Raw genomic sequence first — 20687 nt, 5'->3', positions numbered from 1 at the left:
CGGATCACACGGAAATGGTAACTTCCCCTCACCCTCGGTTATTTTGCACCTCCCGTGGTTAATTTCGGGAGTGGGAAGGGAGGATCATCATCATTCCTCACCTGTGGTGTATGGGTGGTAATGTACATTAACAATAAATCCCACAAATAAATGTCCAAGTCGGGGCAGGATTCCTTGAGACAGGAAACTAGAGAGGTTGAGGGGAATGGTTCTCAAAGTTCAATTCCTTGTGCAAGTTCCTACAAGAAAATTGGATTACAGATGTCAAATAAGAATGCAGTTTACTCCCATACCTATGTGGTGGCATTTCTTTGGTTTCTTAAGCTAAGATCACTGCCAGGTTCTCCAACAGCTTAGGAAAGAATCAGAAAGGAGGGAATGAAAATCTATTTACCTCCCTTTTCTGCACTATCTCAGCTTGAACCGAGATGCTCACAGTACACGTATGTGTGTGTCATATGTGTCCCCATAAAACTCTTCCTTACAATTGGCTTCATTATATTTATAATCTCAAACCAGCTTTTCCAAAGGAGAGAAGAAAGGAATTAGGAAGTCTGCAGAAAGTTGCAGGCTAGTATTTAGTAATATTGTGCTTTTAAATTTTGGATTGTTTGAATATTTTGTCAGTATTTTAATTTGCTTCATGAGTATTTCTATCTTCTTTATAATGGTTGAAATTGTTTTATGCATATTCCTCCATGTATTTTTCTGGAGGAGGATTCTCCATGTTTTCCTACTTAAAACAAACAAACAAAATGCCTAATTAAAATGATTGTGAAGCTTTTTTGGAGTTTTTGGACTGAGAAGAGGCTCTGGGATACATGCTTGTTTAATTTTAGGTAGTGATAGGTGATATATAAGATGAATATAAATTATGATGAAACAGTATAGCAAACAGAAAATAATAAATGCATTAGAAGAGAAACTATCTGAAAGATATTTATACAGTTTTTTTTTTTCATAGCAAATGAAAGTATATGCCTGGAATGGAAAAAACACAGAAACAGGTCTTTAAGGGAGGAAGCAGTAGAATGTAGAATCAAGATTTAACCTAGTGGCATGGGTGTACCCAGGAATGCATTCATATCACAGATGAAAGTAGATGACAAAGGAAGCAAAGGGCATGTCACTTGGCAAAACCATGTCCAATTTCAACATTTTAATTTTAAATAGCTAAGTGTCTAGTTGGGGAAAATGTTCTTACTGCTTCCAAGATTTTAAAAACTAGATGGTATGGGGGTTTAGCTGTATATAATGGTCACAAGAAAATTAAAACATTGGATTTTTCAGTTTTAAAAATTATTGGAAAATGATGATTTCTCTATAAGGAAGATATTGTTGAAAAATTTGCCAGTGATAAGCAGTGAATGAAACAAACACAGGGAAATACTTCATGGGAGGGCGTTGGCTCAAGACCAGGCATCGTCCGGTGCCAAAGCAGGAAAGCTGGCTTCAGCTCATAGTCAGCCAGGACCAGAAGTTTGGTATCCTCTGTCCCTTTTGGTTGAGTTGCTTTATTGTTATAGTTCCTAAATTGTACCCATGGTTGAGTGGATGAGTATGAACTCTGCTGCTTGATTCTAGTCTGAGTGAAGCAACCTAGAGTTCAACAGAAGGTTATCTGAATTATTTGGACATGTTGAGATGTAAGGAAGGCAGGAAATCTCATGAAAACAGGCTTTCTTCTGAAATTTCTGGCACTTCCTTTTCTGGTGCTGTTTGGAAAAACTCCAAGAGCATGATTTCAACCAATATTTCATTTTGGTCTATCAGGTCTCAGCCAGATCAGAGAGTCACAAAGAGAGCAATGGGGATTGATAATAAAAAAAATATCATATTGATTCCCAATTAACTCAAGAGGAAACAGTATATCTCATGGACTAAAACCATCCAGCAAAGGAGACAGAAAGAGTCTCTCAAATTTTCCATATTGCTTCAATGAGTCTCAAGATTTTCATAATATGCAGAGGCATCCTTTGAAAAATATCATCCAATTTTTGCTTTCAAAATTTTTACAAAGCATTACACAGAATTTAAAAAATGTATTTCAAATTGCAGACACACACACACACATACAAACACACAAACACACACACACACACACTTGCTAACTTATTGTTTGTTATTACCACCATGTTCACATCTTCTGCTTTCCCCAAAGTTATCAACTATTTCAATACATGCCTTATATGATCCTGCCTCACAATGCTAGTTCTTACCACTGGTATTTCCTTTCATTTGATATGCATATATTTGAAGTGTTTGTTTTGTGCCTATTTTGTGCTCAAAGAGGAATAAGAGTCATTTCTTGGTTTAAAATAATTTACATTCTAGTAGAAAAAATAAATCATGTCACAAGGCAGATATCTGTTTTAGTTAAGGTGATGTTGCTGTTCTACAAAAACAAATCTCCAAATCTCAGTCGATTGCCTTAGTAATTATTTACTTCTTGCTTCTGCTATTTGTGAGGAAGCAGCTTGATCTACGTGCTTGAGGGACCAAGGATCCTTTCGTCTTGTAGTTCTGCTGTTTGCTAACATGATTCCCAAGGTTCCCAGGCTCAGCTGAGTTCAGGGAGAAGGAGCAAGGAGGGTGTCATATATGTTTGTGAGGCAGTACTACAAGCACACATAATGGTATTCTCATTAGAATCAGCTCTGTGCCACATTAATTTGCAAAGGAATTTGAGAAACATATCTCAACATTGTTCCAAGGAATAAGATAAAACAGATATGATGTATAGCTAGCCCATCTCCATTCTAGTATGTTAATTGGTTCATCCTCTATCATCATGGAATTCCTAACATCCCTGATAACAAGTTCTTGGCCCTCTCCTCATGCCTTTTGGAGGAGAGTTGTTTAATAGACCTATTGACTGAAAAGAGTTTGATTATGAAGAATTGAATTCTTCTTTCCTACAACTGTTATCTATGGGTCCAGGATTTGCTCTGGTAACCCCTCAGCTTGAATCTTTGCTCATTTGCATTAAGTAGCCCCTAAGGCAAGAGGCTTGGAGTAACCCACCAGAGAGCCAGAACACTGTTCTATTCATCTTGGTACACCCATGCTCAGCATGATGTTGGCCAGTGGTGGATACTTAATAGATACTGAACAAACCCATTGATCAACATTTTAGTGTCCTTGAGCTTTGTAAAAAGTCTTCTCTTTCCTTAAGTAAGTCCCCATTATTTCACCTGTTTATACACTGTATTTACCGAGTTAATCATGCTTGTTCTTATTTAGGCTTTATTTGGGTTTTCATGACCCACTTACAGAGCAACAAACTGAGTTGGCCCAATACTCCAGGCGCCATGTGACTCCAGCAGAGAGTGTGTAACCTCAATTTCTCTGTTTACTCAAATTCCTGGAAGTGGTATCTATTTGAGGCTTTGGTTTTATTAAGTACAGTTGTGTACAAATTAAAATGTGTCACACAGGACTGGTACTTCATGAGTGTCATAAGCTAATATTTCCTTCTTATGTGTTATATGTACATTACTCCAGCTTCAGTCTGTATAAACCATTAGGATCATATTTAAATTTCCAGGTTACCCTGTCAGTTGTTTGTGGATGGATTGGCATGAATATATGTGGTGAGACCAAGAATTCAAAGAATGGGATTCTGTCTTATGACTGTGAGAATGGGGAAGGTAGAAAGGAGCGGTGTTAGGCAGGATCATAGGGCAGGTGTCCCTTCTCTGCCTGCTGCCTTCCACAGTCTCTCAAGTGCCTTTGATTTCCTCATTTTCTCCCATCTGGAAATAATCTCTTCCTTCTTCAAATTTCTGAAGTACTTCTTACCTGGGCTATTCTCTCAATGCTTATTGGTAGTGTTTATATCACTGGCCCATACTTATAGTACACTAGTATTTGGCCTGGTACTGTGTGTTAGGATTAGAACTCTTTTTCATCCATGCTTGCTCTCACTCTGACCATTTTTACTTAATATATGAAACATTGTTGTCTAGTGATTGTACACAGGACTCTGATTTCATTTGACTAGGGGATTCCCTCTGACATCAGGAATTCCAAGGTCACTGGAATCTTTGTTAAAGAAAACTGACTTCCAATACAGGTTTATTCCAGAAAAATCAAACAGGAAATTCTATATATCTTTTCAGGTTTTCACTTCACTGGATTTTTAGCACAGTTCCTTTGGGTTAGGTCTAATTAAAGTCATAGACGAGTGAGTTAGAACTGATTGTTTTTAGTCTTTGATAATTATTGTGTAGTCATATTTATATCACCACACTTTTGCACTTTTATTCCACATTATTTTACAAAGTAATTTATTATTAGTTATAGACATTTTAAATCACTATATTTTTCACAATTATATGATACAAGGTCAAATATCCATCACTTTTAAAAATGTTCAGTATTTTATCACTGTATCAATTTGTGTGTGTATGTGTGTATACCTGTTAGTTATTGGGGAATTAAACCAAGGGCCTCTAGCATGCTAGACAAATGTTCTAATGCTGAGTTGTATCCCCAGTCCCTGCTTTGGTAAAGAATCAAGTGTAATGGATTCTGCTAAAGCCATCACTCATCCTTTACATACTGTTCTACCTTACCAGAGGATACTGAAGTCAGTGTGTTTTTCTTTACATGTCTTTATTTTTATGTGAATGCAAATGTGCCACTGTTTGTGTGTTTACAATTAATTCACTATGCCATGTTATGGAGTAAAAAAGAATAACTCTCATGTATACCCTTTAGCAACTTGCCTTTTTTCATTCTATAGTATGGCAATTTAGCTGTATTGATACATGTAGATCTGAATCATTCATTTAAACTATGGAATAGTATACATTCATTTAGCTCTAAAAAGTCAACTGTTTATCTAATCTTAGAATATTGTTAATTATGACATTCAGTATCATACTTCAATCTAAGCAAACATATAGTCACAACAGAATACATTGAGTCATTTTGTTATAGTGGAGATGAAGATGCAATTTCCTGAATTTAATAGTCCATTTAGGCTCCAAAGTATTGTCAAGCTATTTTAGAAACATTAACCATTAATAACTAACATTTATAGCTAGCACTCATCAAGGTCCCTCAAGTTTGGTTATTTGTTTATATATCTCTCAAAAACATTTTAAAATTCCAAATTTGATAAAAGCTGAATATTATATCTGATATAATGTGATGGGGATTATATTCCTGATTAAGAATTAGATGAGAAAATTCTCATATCAAATATTTTATTTCATACTGTGCTTAATATATTGAATGGAGGGAGACATCTTATAGTGTAAATAAATGCTATTAGGCAATATGATTTCTTTGAGGAACATGGTGTCCTGGTAATACTCAAATATATTTATAATTTCTGAATATGCATGTGTGATTTTACTTACAGCATACCTAAACGTAGAAGTACTTAGTAACATTCTTAAACAACAGAATAATTCCTTTAAAATTAAAACTTGTATTTTGAAAAGTCTCTTTCAAGAGACTTTGAGGAGATCCTGAAGATTTTGAAGGAGCTTGATAAATGTTTTTAATCATTTTTGTACATTATAAATTTCTTTTTATCAAGCATCGGCATTAGGTATAAAGTTTAAAAGTAAATATTTGGGGCTGGGGTGTAGCTCAGTGGTAGGCCATTTGATAAGCATGCATGAGAGCTTTTGTTTCATCCCTAGCATTGCTAAAGTATAAATAAATAAATAATTAAAAAATTAGAAAATAAAATAACAAAATAAACATTTGCTTTCTTGAGTCATCATTTCTTTAGCAACTGTGGTTGCTTTTATTGCTGCTTAAGAAAGAACTATTCTATAAATTTTCTTGAAGTCATAGAAAGGGGAAGAAATCATTTGTTACCTATAAAGGAGAAATCCTACCATTTAGAGTTTGAGGTTAAAAATACACACAAAACAAACATACGCATACATACACAAACTGAGTAGGTTTTTCAAGGCCTTATTTAGTGATTTTGTTTGAGGACCCTTTCTCCTTTGTTCCACATCTACATTTGTCCTACTTATCTTTAAACCTTTTATTTTTTATGTCCTTTGTGGTAAAAATACCCAGAGAAAAGCATTTCTGGTGTTCATCGGGGAGACAGGAACCTAGGTGAGGGCTGTATGCAGTATGACACCAGGAGGTGGAGAGAAAGTTCCAGGGGAATCATTTGGGGAACACACCAGGAAGTAACTTCCCCATGTTTTGGCGGAGCCATTCAGTCAGACTTAAGTTGTATTGATGTTATAATTTGCTGTTAGCTTTATGGGAATCATGGTACATGAAGGCACTGCAAGTTGAGGGTGACTTTAGCTTTTAGAAGGCATTTGAAAGGCATTATTAACCTTACCCGAAATCAGAAGACCCTAGATAGGCTTTTGTAAATTACATGCCAATTGATTTGTAATGTTTACAACATTACAGTGATTATAATGAGACAACTAGCTATTGATTAAAAAAATGAAACATTGAATACCCTAACAGCTTATTACTCCTGTGTACTTCTGGTTATTATTGACATTTATTTTAAAGGAGGAGAAAAGATATTAAGCCTATCTGTAGCAAATGAAGCCTTGCTAATAGTAGTGAGAATATTTTCAAACAAAAGAATACTCTTCCTTGAAAACAGTAGAAACTTTGAGATGAAAATAAAAACTTGAATATCAAAGTTCATTTAAATAATTTAAATTTTGACTTTAATTTTTAAAATTGTTCTTTGTAAATAAAATGTTCTTGTGAGTTTAGATAACTAAGAAGAAACTTCATTATTACCAGGAAAGCAATTACTTAACAACAACAAAAAAAAACCAAAAAACATGTTTTTAAACCTGTGATTGATTTAGTATAGTTGAAACCATGTATTTTCACTTCTGCTGCCCACTTGATATTTGACTTTAGTTATTCAACCTTTTTGAAGTCTAGGCTCTGTATTCAAAAGTCATATGGTTATAAAGACATTTGATATTTACAAGTAAAAAAATTTATTAGTTAAATTTACAAACTGATAACAAACTAGAATACATTTAAGAAAAGTAAAAACAAGTTCCAGCTTGCTGCTCTAAGAGAATTAAGTAGATATTGCCTGGTAAAAATGACAAACATAATTCTATAACAATTTTGTGACTCATTCATAGCCTTCTAGCCTATCACAATGAAGGTGAGTATCTCAGTGATACAGCACTTGCCTTGCCTAGCATATGCGCAGTCCTGGGTTCAATCCACACCACTGCAAAAAAAAAAAAAAAAAGAATTAATCAGACATCAACTAGAAGCCATGATTTTAGGTAGAAAATATGGAGATTTATAAATATTATACTAATTCTTAATTTTTAAATTTTATGTCATCTTAACAAATCTGTCTTTACTATTGTGTATGAGAATAGAAGAATCGTCTCATGAGATTTCAAGGGCACAAATTTCTCTATATCAGCTGAAGTACTTATCCTCCAAATGAAATCTTATAAAGTTGAAATGAGAAGGAATAAAAACCTCACTTTCATAGTAACATGTTTTATAACCTTATATTTATTATACCGTAGTGATGAATAATTTATCTCCTGCATGTATCAAGTACTTTATGTACTTTAATCCTTCAAAACAACCAGGATTGAATTTAAATATTATCCGTTATACTTTACATATGCAGACTTTATGGTCCAGAAAAATACATAACCAAGATCATTCATTTATATCATCATGAAACCAGTAGAGTCAAAACTTGAACACACATCTGGCTAACTCTCTATCCTATTTTCTTTCTGTCCCTATCACCTCTGTTTAGGCTAAAAGTCACCACATTTATTATCCTACCCTATCTGTATATTGAAACTATAATGATGAATATTCAAAGATCTTATAAAATGGTTCTTAACAGAAAGGTAGAACAGAACGCTTGGTATGGAGTCTCAGTTTGTTTATACATGTGGCTTTGAAAGTAGACATCCTTCTTTTTGATAAATATATGTGTATGCATAGGAGAAATATATGTCTTTGATGAAGAAGGGCTTTAGGGTCAAGGACATTCTGATTCAGAATGATTCTTAAATACCACAGGAGTGATTTTTAGATATAGCAAAACCAATCAGAGAATAATTTTATTATCAGAGATTCCAAAATAAAGCATGACAGACTTCAGGTCTCACAAGAAAGATCAAGTCAGAAATCTATGACTTGGTTCCAGAAAAGCCAGCTGGGAATGATGGTCCACAAGCTCAAGTTACTAAGCAACAGAGCAGCAAACTGCTTGGTAACCAGATCTGGGCTGACTCACAGGCTGACTCTGAGTGACCAGGTGGCCGGACAGGAGGAGCAAGGCCAATCTTACCTTGAACAATTCTCCTTCCTGTCATCTCCAACCTTCATGCCAAATCCCACCATGACTGAATAGTCCTTTTGGCTTAGTAGATATCTGCTTTTAGGATGGAACTGGATGTGGGACCAGAGGCAAATGCCATTGTCTTTTCTCTTTAAAATAGCATTTCTAAGATTGTTTTCTTTGGTTCAATATATCATAAGTAAAATGTAAGCTTAAATGAGAGGAAAGAAAATAAAAACAATGGGATTGGAGGTGTGACTTTCAGTTTTCATGAGCAAATATGCATTGACCCCAAATTGCCTTCCTTCATTCAGTGATATCTTTCCTTGAATTTCTCAAGCACAATTTGTTTCCATTTATTTGGCCGTTTTATCTTATGATATTTTATATTTCATATATCTATTATATGTGTTGACTATGTCCATGGACTGTGCCTAAATGTCAGAACCTCATTTTCCATCAATCTTTACATCCATTGTGAAGTTCCAGGTATAAACTGTATGAGTCCAGCAAGTATTTGTTGTTTGAACAACTGAAGAACTTGTCTTCTCTTCCATTGCTAGACTCCTTGTGCAGAACACTCAAGGGAATCCATACATGTGATTTCCATATGGAAAGAAGTTTCAAACCCAGTGAGTCTGTGTGTGTGTGTGTGTGTGTGTATTCTGGGTTTATGCACACCTAATTGATATAGTTTGACTTTAGTATGTATGAATGAATGTGTGTACAATAGAGTTACAATAATTTGTCATATATATGCATTTTAATAATATTTAGCTTATACTTTGGAAATGAAAACCTTTTTGTATTTCTGAAAAAAATCCTACATAAATATATTTTAAATTCTTGGGAAATTACTGAATAACTAGCTGGTTAAACTCTGATGACTAATCATTATCTCTTAGAATTCGTGCTGGTTAAATTATATACCAATTCCTAAGCTCATAAGAAATGCCAAGATTTTTAGGAGAAATTTGAAATAACAACCTCCACAGTTCCTTTTTTAGTATGACAATTTGGAGAAATTTTAATCAGCATAAACTAAACACCACTTTTCTAAAGTAGATCTTTAGAATAACTAAAATTAAATAATAGAATATCTCTTTGAAGAGGTTTTCATAGAAATATTATTTTAAAATAAATATTTTGTCCACTGTTCAATACATATTAATTTTTGCATTGCAATAATTTCAAACCAACATATTTCCTTTCCATTACCTTTATGAGACAGCCCTCTGATCAAATTGGCTAATATTAAAATAAAGTGACTTCCTCTTTGTATTATTAGTTGAGTACCTGTTCTTTTTCTTACATAGCTAATTTTACATTTATAGTTATAATGGTGAATACATGTAGTTGACCTTTTGAAGTAAGCAATTTTCTGAATAATAAGGTTACTTGAATTATAATTTTTGCTTGTTTACCTTCTTTAGGTTTATAGTATTTGTTTTACTTTGCTTTATTCTGTGCAGTGTGTTTTTTTTTTACGACCTTCTATTGAGTGAGTGCCAAATAGAACAGCATATGATTTATGGGTAGTAATAACTAAAACATATATGAATTGCAGGCTCATGACGCACAAGGCTGCAATTTGTATGGCTCTCCTATGAATAGAACCAGGCTTACTTTAATAAAGTCCCCATACTAATAACAATAGCGGTGTCATTAACGCCATGATCTCTCTGGTTTCACCTTCACATCTGTAAACCATTCATACTGCTTTGCATTTAATATTTTTAGTAGATTTACATTTTACTTAAAGGTCCATAGGTGTAAAATTGAAGTTTTACATCATTACTGGAATAAATTGGAAACCAGTATCATTTACCATGCATAGAAGATAAGTGAAAAAAATACAATATAAAAGGCAAAATAGATTCAAGTTTATCTAATTACTGTAATCAGTGAAAGACTCTAAGTCTGAGGTCTGCTCTCTGTTTAAAATGGCATTTAGTTAGAAACATAGACATGTAAAAGACCAAGTAAGTCTTCTTCCTTAAAGCAATAAGAATAACTGAAAGGAACTTGGAAAGAAAATAATCATCTTAGCATTTAATTCCACCTTTGAAAATTCAATAAGGAACACCACCTATGTCTGAAATTAACTTGGTAGAAGTGAAACCAAATAATGTAACAAATCAGTGGCCCCTGAATCATTGGTACTTCTAAAAGGAAGAGGGACATTGGTTCTTGCAGAGGTTCTTCTCACCTGATGAACTTGGTTTGGGTGATTCCAGTTCCTAAGCTGCATGTACAGTGTTAGTACCCTGCCTTTCCACCCTATAATTATTAATTTCCAATCTGGTAGCTGTACAGATGCACACTATCTCATTCAATATCATACTTGCTAATGGCATATTCAAAGTTCTACTTCTAAGGGGCACAAATTGTATTTTAAAGTAGGGGACCTCCAAGCAAATAAGTGAAAGCTGAGATTAGCAAGGAATCACATTTTTTTTACACCACTATAATATTATGGAGAACTTATTTCTAGGCTGGAATATTCACACAGTACTCAATCCATGATTAGCAGGGCTAGGTAAAATGAAAATCCAGGGCCCTTTGTTTTTTAAAAAAATTACAAATTTCATGATGGAATATAGACATTCAATCCCACACAGAACCCTTCTGAGAGTGGAATCCTGTGTTACTGTGTAGTCACACTCCTGAAGGCATCCCTGTACCTGCAGTAGGTCTGCGGCAAGGTCCCAGATGCCAAGATTATAAGCAAGTGATGCCAAAGCCATCCTTTGAAAACAACTTGACTTTCAAAGGAACATCTTGACTCATCACCTCCTTCTCTCTTTTATACTACTATAGGGACTCCAGGGGACTATGATTTGCCCTGGAGTAAAATTAATAAATGCTTCAAGGAAAGTCAGGGGTGTACCAGCTGGGAATGATTAAGGAGAAGCATTATCTAACATTCACTTACAGGGTTTTCTTGATCAATGAGCAATTGCACACTTCAGCCAACTAAAGGCAGTATTATCTTTACATGGGAGATCACTAGTCAATATGTTCAGTGTCAACCATAGCTATATATTATTAGCATTCGATATGAAGGCTCACCCCTACATGAAACTGTTTCATTCAATATGTTAACAGTTTCTGTGAGATCTCTCTCTTCCACCTCCATTGTCTTCATTTCCCAGTTATATACTTAGCTCTTTGACCTCATTTTAATATGTTCTGTATCCATGTGTGTCTGACCTGTACCCCAACTCTGCTCTCAGCTCATTTAATAAAATCTGATTCTTAACCCTCATATCACTGGCTTCATTGCATATGCCTCCTCTAGACATTTCCACTTGAAAGATCCTCTCTTACCTTAAATTTGACATGCTCACAAGCAAGCATACTGTTCTTGCTTTCTATTTTTTTTTTAATATTTATGTTCATTGGGTCACAGTTTTTTCAGTGAACCACTCCTAATCATCCTTGACTTCTGCTTTGCTCTCCTTTTGCCTGGGTCTATGAATTCTTCTTTTTTTTGTATTCATTTGAGTTATACATGGCAATAGAATATATTTTGACATATATACAAAGAATACAACTTCTTGTTCTTCTTCTGGTTGAACATAGTATAGAATTATATCGGTTATATGTTTGTATGTGAATGTAGGAAATTTATGCCCAAATCATACTACTATCTTTCCTATTCCCGTCTCACTCCCTTCACTTCATTCCCCTTTGTCTAATCTAATCTTTCTATTCTTCTCTACACCCCTGCCACCCCTTATTGTGAGTTAGCATCCACATATCAGAGCAAATATTTAGCCTTTGGTTTTTGGGGATTGGCTTATTTCACTTGGCATTATATTCTTCAGTCCCATCCATTTACTGGCAAATGCCATAATTTCTTTTTTTATGTCTGACTAATATTTCACTATGTATATATCCATTCATCTGTTGAACCATACCTAGGCTGGTTCCATATTTAGCTGTTATGAATTGAGCTACTATAAATATTGATGTGGCAGCATCACTATACAATGGATTATTTCTTTTAATACCTCTTGATGTTTTGTTCTTTCCAAACACTACCATTTACTTTAGTACTTAGTGTTGTGTTTTGTTCTGGTTCAATAATCTCTTAACTTATTTTATGCCATCAGTCCCTTCCCCTTAAGGATGTCCTCCTTAAGCAATCTCACTAATTATCCTAAAGTTCTGCTACTTTCTATAGTTAGAAGTGAGCAAAATTTTGTCTTCAAAGAGCTAGAAAGAAAATACTTTGAGCTTTTGAGCCATGTAGCCTCTGTGGCAAATATTCAACTCTGCCATTTCAGTTCAAAAGCAGCCACATCTATGCAAGTGAGCTTGAGTATGTTCCAATAAAACCTTCTTTTTTTTTAAAAGATAAGCTGGATTTGGTCCACCAGCCATAGTTAAATCAATTGGGTCTATAGGCTCAAGTTCATACTCCTCAGCTTGGCATTTCCAGCTCAGTCTGTCATTCCAAAGTCTCTCCTTGACCATCTCTGATAAGGTTTTCTGTGGATGCTTCACAGCCTTTCATTGTGGAGCCAGATCTGGAGCAGGGTTTTTCAACCTCCATACTAGTAACAATCAGGCCAGGATAATACTTGGTCCTGGGGGCTATCCTGTGCATTGTAGGAAGTTAGGAACAGCTGTGGCCACTAAACACTGTGTGACAGTAATTCCTGCCCTATTGTGAAAATCTAGAATATCTGCAAACTGCCAAGTGTCCACTGGGAAGCAAAATTAGCCCCAGATGAGAAAAGCCTGCCTAGAGAACAAGCTTTGTGAAGGGAGGAACTGATTCACCTCATTCTATCTTGTGATACAAGAGGAGCTCTAGATATCTAAAGCCTAGCCTGATGCTGCTGCTCACTCACTATGGGAGTCCTAGAGGCTCATTTAAACTCCATGGACCATAATTAAGTTCATCTATGAATAGAACTATTTCTAAAGCATATGTGCTTTATAATATTATTTAAAGTTTAAATGATATATTTAACACAAAGATCTTTTGAAAAGAATGAAGTACTATTCAGTCATAATGTAAAAATTGTCTGCATGGAGCACAGAGTGTGATTGGAGCCTATGAAGTTTAGATGCTTATTTCAAGTAATTTGCTGTGTCTACTCTGTGTACATTGTATATGGGATACTATTTGGTCATTGTATTTGTTCTCAAGGATTATGATCTAGTGAGGAATCAACTATCACTACTCAAATAATTATAAAACAGTAGTTATCATTACTAAGAACCAAGACCATCTGGTTATGGGAATCACTCAGACTTCATGCCTAAGTTGCAGTGGTCATGAAAAGTCCCAAGCATCATTTTAGATTATCTTGTTTAATATTCACGGCAACCTAATTAGGTTTATGTTTCATTTTGACATGATACAAAAAGTAGAATGTGGTCCAGGAAGGAATCTGACAGGGAGAGAACTAGATAGAATTATAGAGAGAAAATGGCCTGAAGGAGATGAGTCCCTCTCACTGTGGGAACAGTGTGGGAAGATATGAGGTATGCATGGGTTTGGTGAGTTGAATATCTCTGGGGAAGGGGATCATGGAGGTATACTGGAATCAGATTTTGAAGAGTATCTCTCTCCCTCTCTCTCTCTCTCTCTCTCTCTCTCTCTCTCTCCCTCCCTCCCTCCCTCCCCCCCTTCCCTCCTCCTCCAGCCAGGGATTTATATACTTAAATGAAATATGATCAATTTTATCTTCTTAACAGCTTCACTTTACCTAAAAGGAAGTGACACTTTTGAGTTATTACCTCATACTAAGCTTGATAAGCCACAAGCGTTTTCCTTAAACATTGAATAGTTGGAAAGTGAGGCCTCAGTCTGATTAGACCAATCTAAAACATCTTTCAGCAAGCTAGTGCCTGCTACTTCTTCCAAGATAATCCTTCTGAAATAGCAGAATACAAAATTGTATTTTTGTTCACGTCAGGAATATTAATTCCACTGGTGGCACTTGTCTTCTGAGGCATAGAAGAGAGACATTATTTATGTGAGAACTGTGCCTACCTTTTTACTAAATTGTAAGAGTATAATCTCAGAACACATCTAGCATTTCTGATGGACTATGCAGACAAAACCATCTTGCTCTGAAGACAGTTTTCTCTATTTCAAGACTAACTCTCCAGAGTGAAATTCAAGAGATAAATGTCCTATTATCCTTTCAAAAGGAATTATTGATTCAAAAAAATGAGTTCTGTGTATTTGATACATACTTGTGACTTTTCTGGGGATAGAGCACTGAACAAAATAGACAAAATTCTGCCCCAGTAGAGCACATATTTTAATAGAAGAAAAGACAGTGTACAAATAAATATTCCAAGGGTTAGAGAATAATAAACACAGTAAAGATGAAAAAAGCAGAATAAAGGGATGTAGAATTTTATGTAAGATTTTTGGGGAAGTCTCTAAGGTGACATTTGAACAGAGGTCTGAAAATGACTGAGTGACCTATATGATTATCTAGGTAAAGAACATTTCAGGCAGAAGAAATAACAAATGAAAAGGCCCTGAGAGAGGATGTGATTGGCATGTTTGAGGGATGGGGGGGTTATATAAATGAGGTCAGAACCATATACATGAGTCAGATCACATAGTATTTTAAAACTGTATTAAGGTTTTGGGATTTCCGTGGTGAAAACTGTGATGTATCAAGGTGAAAAGGTTAGTAATTGGAGTGTCTGCCTTAGGAAGAGACCATCTGTCTTAAGCTTTGGAAGAATCATTCCTGATTCTGTGAAGAAAATAGAAATGCAGAGAAAAGGTAGAGACAGGAAGACCAATTAAAAAAACAGGTGAGATTATGACCTAGAATACTGAGGTATAAGTGATTAAAGAAAAATTAATGAGGTATAAGTGATTAAAGAAAAAAAAGGTCACAATTCTGTCTATAATACGAAAAGCAGAGGAAGGAGAATTTGAAGGGTAAGAAAGAAGAATCAAGAATGACTCCAAATTTGGCACCTCAGAAACAGATAGAATGGACCTGCCATTTGCTAAGCTGGTGGAGAAGATTGTGGAAGGAGTATATTTAGGAGAGGTGAATCAGGAGTTTAGTTTTAAACTAACATTTAAAGTTTTACATTTGAGATGCCTCCTAAATTTCTGAATAAATATAATTTCTTAGATAATTGGATATATGAGTGTGAAGCTTGGAGAAGATATGGACACTAGAGAGCAACATTTGGAAGTCATTAAAATATAGAAGGTATGAAAAACTGTGAGACTAGAATGCCATTGCCTGGGGATCAGGTGTACATACAGGAAAGATTTTTGACAGTTGGGGCTCTTCAAAATTAAGAAGCAGGGAGATGACGAAAACCAGCAGAGGAATCTGTGAAAGAGAGACTAGTGGGGTAAAAAGGAAAATTGAAAGTCATATCTGGAAGCCCAATGAACCTACTATTTCAAAGAGAAAGTGGTAAGTTACATTAAATGCTACCCGTAGGTCTACTAAAACAAGGGCTGAGGACTGATCATTGCATTGGCATATGGAGGACATTTAGTGGCCCACAGCACATGTGGCTTTGTTACAGTCATGATGATACAAGACTGAATTGAGAGATATATGACTCAGTGCCCCAGAACTTAGCAGCTTAAAACCAAGCACTTATTATATCATATAATTTTTGAAATTAAGAATCAGGAACAGCTTAACATGGTGATTCTGGCACAATTTTCTGCAAAAGTTTTCAGTCAACTATCAGTGAAGGCTTATCTGGGGGCATGAGATCAGTTTTCAAAATAGCACTGTCTGTGGACAGCTTTGGTTTTTTTTTCTGACTATTGGTAGAAGTCTTTGGTTCTTCACTGCATGGGCTTTTTCAGAGGGCTGAGTGTCCTTACGATATGAACCAGAGTAAGTGATCCAAAAGAGGTTGTTTTAGTTGACTTTTTCATTGCTGTGGCCAATATACCTGACAAGAACAAATTAGAGGAATAAAAGTTTATTTTGGATCCTGGTTTCAGAGATTTAGTCCAGGGTTGGACAACACCATTGCTCTGACCCCAAGGTGAGGCAGAAGATCATGGATGAAAGGCGTGGCAGAGGAAATCAGCTCAGGACATGGCAACCAGGAAGCAGAGAGAGCTGTATTCACCAGGGACAAAAATACAAACCCCAAAGACATAATCCAGTAACCTACTTCCTCTAGTTACATTCTACCTGCCTATAGTTACCACCCATTTAATCCATATCAGTGGATTAATCCACTAATTAAGTTATGCTGTTATAAACATTTCAAATCTGAACATTTTTGCCATATCTCACACATGAGATTTTGGAGGACCCCTCCTATCTAAAACATAACAGAAGTCAAGGCATAATGACTTTTATGACACAGACCTGGAAGTGACACACCATCACTGTGCCATATTTTATGGGTCACACAACCTATCTTGATACAGTGGGGGAGAGGATTACTCAGAGGTTTGACTTTGGAGGTAAAAGTATTCTTATACAGTGAATACATCATATAGGCTGAAGAGATGATGAAATAAGTAGAGGTTATAGTTAACTCTTAGAGTGTTGCTATAAAGTAAGGTGGAGAGAATAAGGGAGAAAATCGAATGATAGCTGTGGCTCAAGGGTGTGTTGTTAATTCTAGTTTTTCACAATGCGTTTTATGATTTTGAGGAAGAACTCATAGGAAGGAGGATATTTCATCATAATAGATTACGGTGAATTACAGGAGATTTGATAAGGGTGCAGAGGGATCTTAAGTATTAGTGCAGCAAAGAAGGTGTCCTTAATGACAGCAACGATTCTTCTGAAAAAGATAAAAAGTCTATGGGTATAGAAGGCCAACAGCTTGGCAAATTTGGCTGTAGGTGTGTATTTGCTTCTACTAGGTAATAAACTAGTAAGCTAATCAGCTTTAGAAAGAGGTGAGTTCTTGGAGGTCTGAAGGGAGAGGAGAGGAAGTGACATGATTGATCAGCACAGGAAGAGAGAACACATTGGCTATAGAAATGTAGCATTTCCCAGTAACACTAAAAACCCACGTTAGGCCAGTACTTATAAATTTAAAGTTGCTATGGCTGTGTTTTTCCTCAGCTGTTATTGACTGCTTAGGCATAAAGGCAGAGGTGAGAGAAGACTGGATTTAACTGAGGTGAGATATTCCAGTTATGTCTGAACTGAAAAATGTGCAAAGATGGAGTCATGATGCCCCATGCCATATTTATTCTAGGGATGTTGAGGAAAAGAGGACCACGATTAATGAGGGTAACTAAAGAACTGTAAAGTAAATGCATTGTAGGGCTCTAAGAATTTGAAAAATTGGGAGAGTCACAGTGCTAGAGAGAATGAGCTAGAAGAAAGAAAGTATCCAGAGATGCTTAATGGTAATTATTGGGTAAGTTACTCATAATGGAAAGGACTTGATTATGGTTATGAAAATTAGGTAGCTGAAGTGGAATTATGGATATGATCACCTGAAATGAAACCAAGAAACTGGGAGACCAGGGGAGGCAATTATGATCATTATGCATCATGTCAAAGTATATGTTGAGTGAGATGGTACTGGAATCTTTAGGCACTGAGAGGGATGGACCTGGAGTTCTATGGAAGACTCGTACCTGGAGGGATGCAGACTAATAGTATGAGTTTCAAGGATATTTCAGGGCCAATGAAATATCATGGTCTGAAAGTAGTAGAGAAGAACAAGAAAGACACCTACTTCTCCTTTGAGAGCAATGGTACAAACATGAGGAAGGTAAAACAGCCACCATGTTAGAACACTGGAAGGAAATCAGCACTCTAAATGGGCAGCAGGAGTGTTAGAGCAAGAAGGTACAAGAGTGAGCCATGGAAGGCAATGAGGATACAGGAGATTGTAGAATGACTGCTAGAAGCCACAATGAAGGGTATGTGGGATTGGGAGAGGGCTGGGTACTTAAGCCAGACTAGGGGATTTATAGAACCATCTGGTGATGAGAAACAACCCAGAAGTCTTGGGCTTCTTGTGATGACTGATGTCCATTAAAGGAAAGGACTTGGGTGAGACCACGTAGTCAAACAAACACGAACTCTTCTGCTTTGGTCAGTTTCTTGGGTCTGTTTGTTTCATTTAATTCCAGGTATTTAGGAGCATTTGTGATACATTTGTAGAAATGGAGGGGAGGAGCAATGGGAATTGGGCTATTCAAGTATGCCCAGCAGACTATATATCAACCTTTTTGTCTGACAAAAGCCACCTCTGTACCATATACCTCTTATACTGCAGAGATGAAATATATGACAGAAGATGCAGAAAGGAGACTGGGAAATTGCTAGTTTCCAAATGAGTAGCCCTGGGACACATTTTTAAACATGAATTACATTGTTTTCCTCTGAGTCAGGCACAAAGTCCTATTCTTAAACATGTAAGGCTAGATATTGGGGAAGTAAGTGGAAAAAATATTTTGAAAAAAAATATATCTTGTGCTTTCCACACTAGTTTATCCACATAATTATAAAAATGTTATTACTTTAATTAAATAAGTAGGTTTTAATGTGTTGGCATAAAATATTTAAAAAATTAGGATGGCAAGACTGCCATATCTTAACATTTATACTGGAATTTTTCATTATCACAATTGTAAATTAAAAACATATGAAATTGATAGATCATAGATTTCTGTCTGGAATGTGAATTGTGGGTTTGTATTGTCTGTTTGTAGATTTATGTTATGAGAGCTGGCTGGCTGTTATTTGGAAATATGATCTCTTGTAACTTAGAAAAGAAGTGTGCCTGCAAAGCAATGTACAAACTCTCCCCCACCCTCAAGGAAAAAGGCGAGCCCTGGCACCTTTTAACCTGTAAGGATTATGTAGTTCTTGCTTGATTGATTGGTTGGCTTCCCTTCAAGAAATGCTCCTGGTACGTGTTTTATACAGAGCCAGGGCTTTGCTGAACTGCACGTCATCCCTGTGAAGATGTGGGCATGCTTCTGTGCATTTGCTCTTGTAGCCTTGGAGGCAGATTTCAACACTTTGTCCAGAATTGGCTGGAACATGCCTGTCACTCCCAGCTGACTCTGATGACGCTCTTGCCAACGTAGATTTACATCAACATGGTTCTTTACTGGAAAAAAGCTCATTCAAAATATACAGGGTGGCCCATTTAAAAGAGGCATAGCATCAATTTGAAGAGGAATGCATTTTAAGGGAAGTACTCTAAGAAAAACACTGTCAGTGGAAGGCTTTACAGAGCATACAAATATAATTAGCCTCACCCAAGGAGACGGTTCACCCAGAAATTATCCTAAGCATTAACTTCTGCTTTTTCTTTTCTGGCACTAGGAGTTGAATCCAGGGCCCCTCTACTACTGAGCTACATCCCCAGCCCTCTTGATTTTCTACTTTAAGACTGGGTCTCACTTAGTTTCAATTCTCCTGCCTCAGCCTCCAGAGTAGCTAGAATTACAGGCCTGTGCATGATGCCTAGCCCAAAGCTCCAACTTCTAAAAAAGAAAACCTATCTATCTATTCCAGACATTCCCTTTCAGCATGCTGAACATGTAGGTATTTCTAAACTCTCATTTCCCTATCTATGTAATTACAACACTCTATTCATGAAGGAAAGTATGAGATATGAGAGCTGATGAGATTCACTATGATATGACAGTGTTGCTTTTAACCTGTTTAAAATTTGATTTGATTATTCAGTGGAGATATATATATATATATATATATATATATATATATATATATATATATATATTCTTCCTAGCATGAACTCTTTTGGCTTATGTCCATCTTATTTTTTGACTAATCCTTGATGTCCTAATGAATGTTTGGGATAGATGTATTACTCAGATGTCTGCAGACAGGAAACCAGGTACTCAGAAATAAAACCTGTTACCATAGCTATCCAAAAAAAAAAAAAAAGAAAGAAAAGAAAAGAAAGAAAGAAAAAAGCTGTCTTTGCTGCACAAAAGAAGGATTCAATACCAGTGGCATATGACCTGTGATTAATATTATTATGCCCCATACTACTCACCTTTCATTTTTGTAATCTAGCCTATTCCAAGTCATTACAGTAATGGATACAACTGAATGAGTTTACAATTTTACCCCTTCTTTCATGACAACCAGCAGGATTTTTAATGACACATGCTTTGATCTGTCTGCTTTTAAATCTCTTAAGCAGGGCAGCTCTAGAAGCTTCCTCTCAGATTTTACAGTCCTTGTAGACCTCGTCATGAGTTCTATATTTATGCTTGTTTGAACACATCAAAGTCAGGCTTTATACTAGGGGCCACCTGAAATGTTAAGGTCACCAGCTTTTTGTTATAGTCATTTTCATTGTGTTATTGTCTTACCTAGCAATAATGAAGGATGACCTTGTTAACTGATCAAGAGTTGTAAGCTACATTATAACAATATTAATTTTTTCCTCTGTTGTA

At 35.9% G+C, this 20687-nt stretch overlaps 1 protein-coding gene across 2 annotated transcripts in view; it reads left to right on the top strand.

The window, feature by feature from the left end:
- Pde4d (phosphodiesterase 4D) overlaps positions 1 to 20687 on the top strand; it is an 816241-nt gene that overhangs the window by 130103 nt on the left and 665451 nt on the right. The gene's annotated exons all lie outside the window — the stretch shown is intronic.

Source organism: Marmota monax, unplaced genomic scaffold, assembly GCF_021218885.2.
Source record: "Marmota monax isolate L192 unplaced genomic scaffold, Marmota_monax_Labrador192_F-V1.1 WCK01_AAM20220418_F8-fsc00037, whole genome shotgun sequence".
Classification (NCBI taxonomy): Eukaryota; Metazoa; Chordata; class Mammalia; order Rodentia; family Sciuridae; genus Marmota; species Marmota monax.
This window is presented reverse-complemented; position numbering and strand designations above follow the sequence as displayed.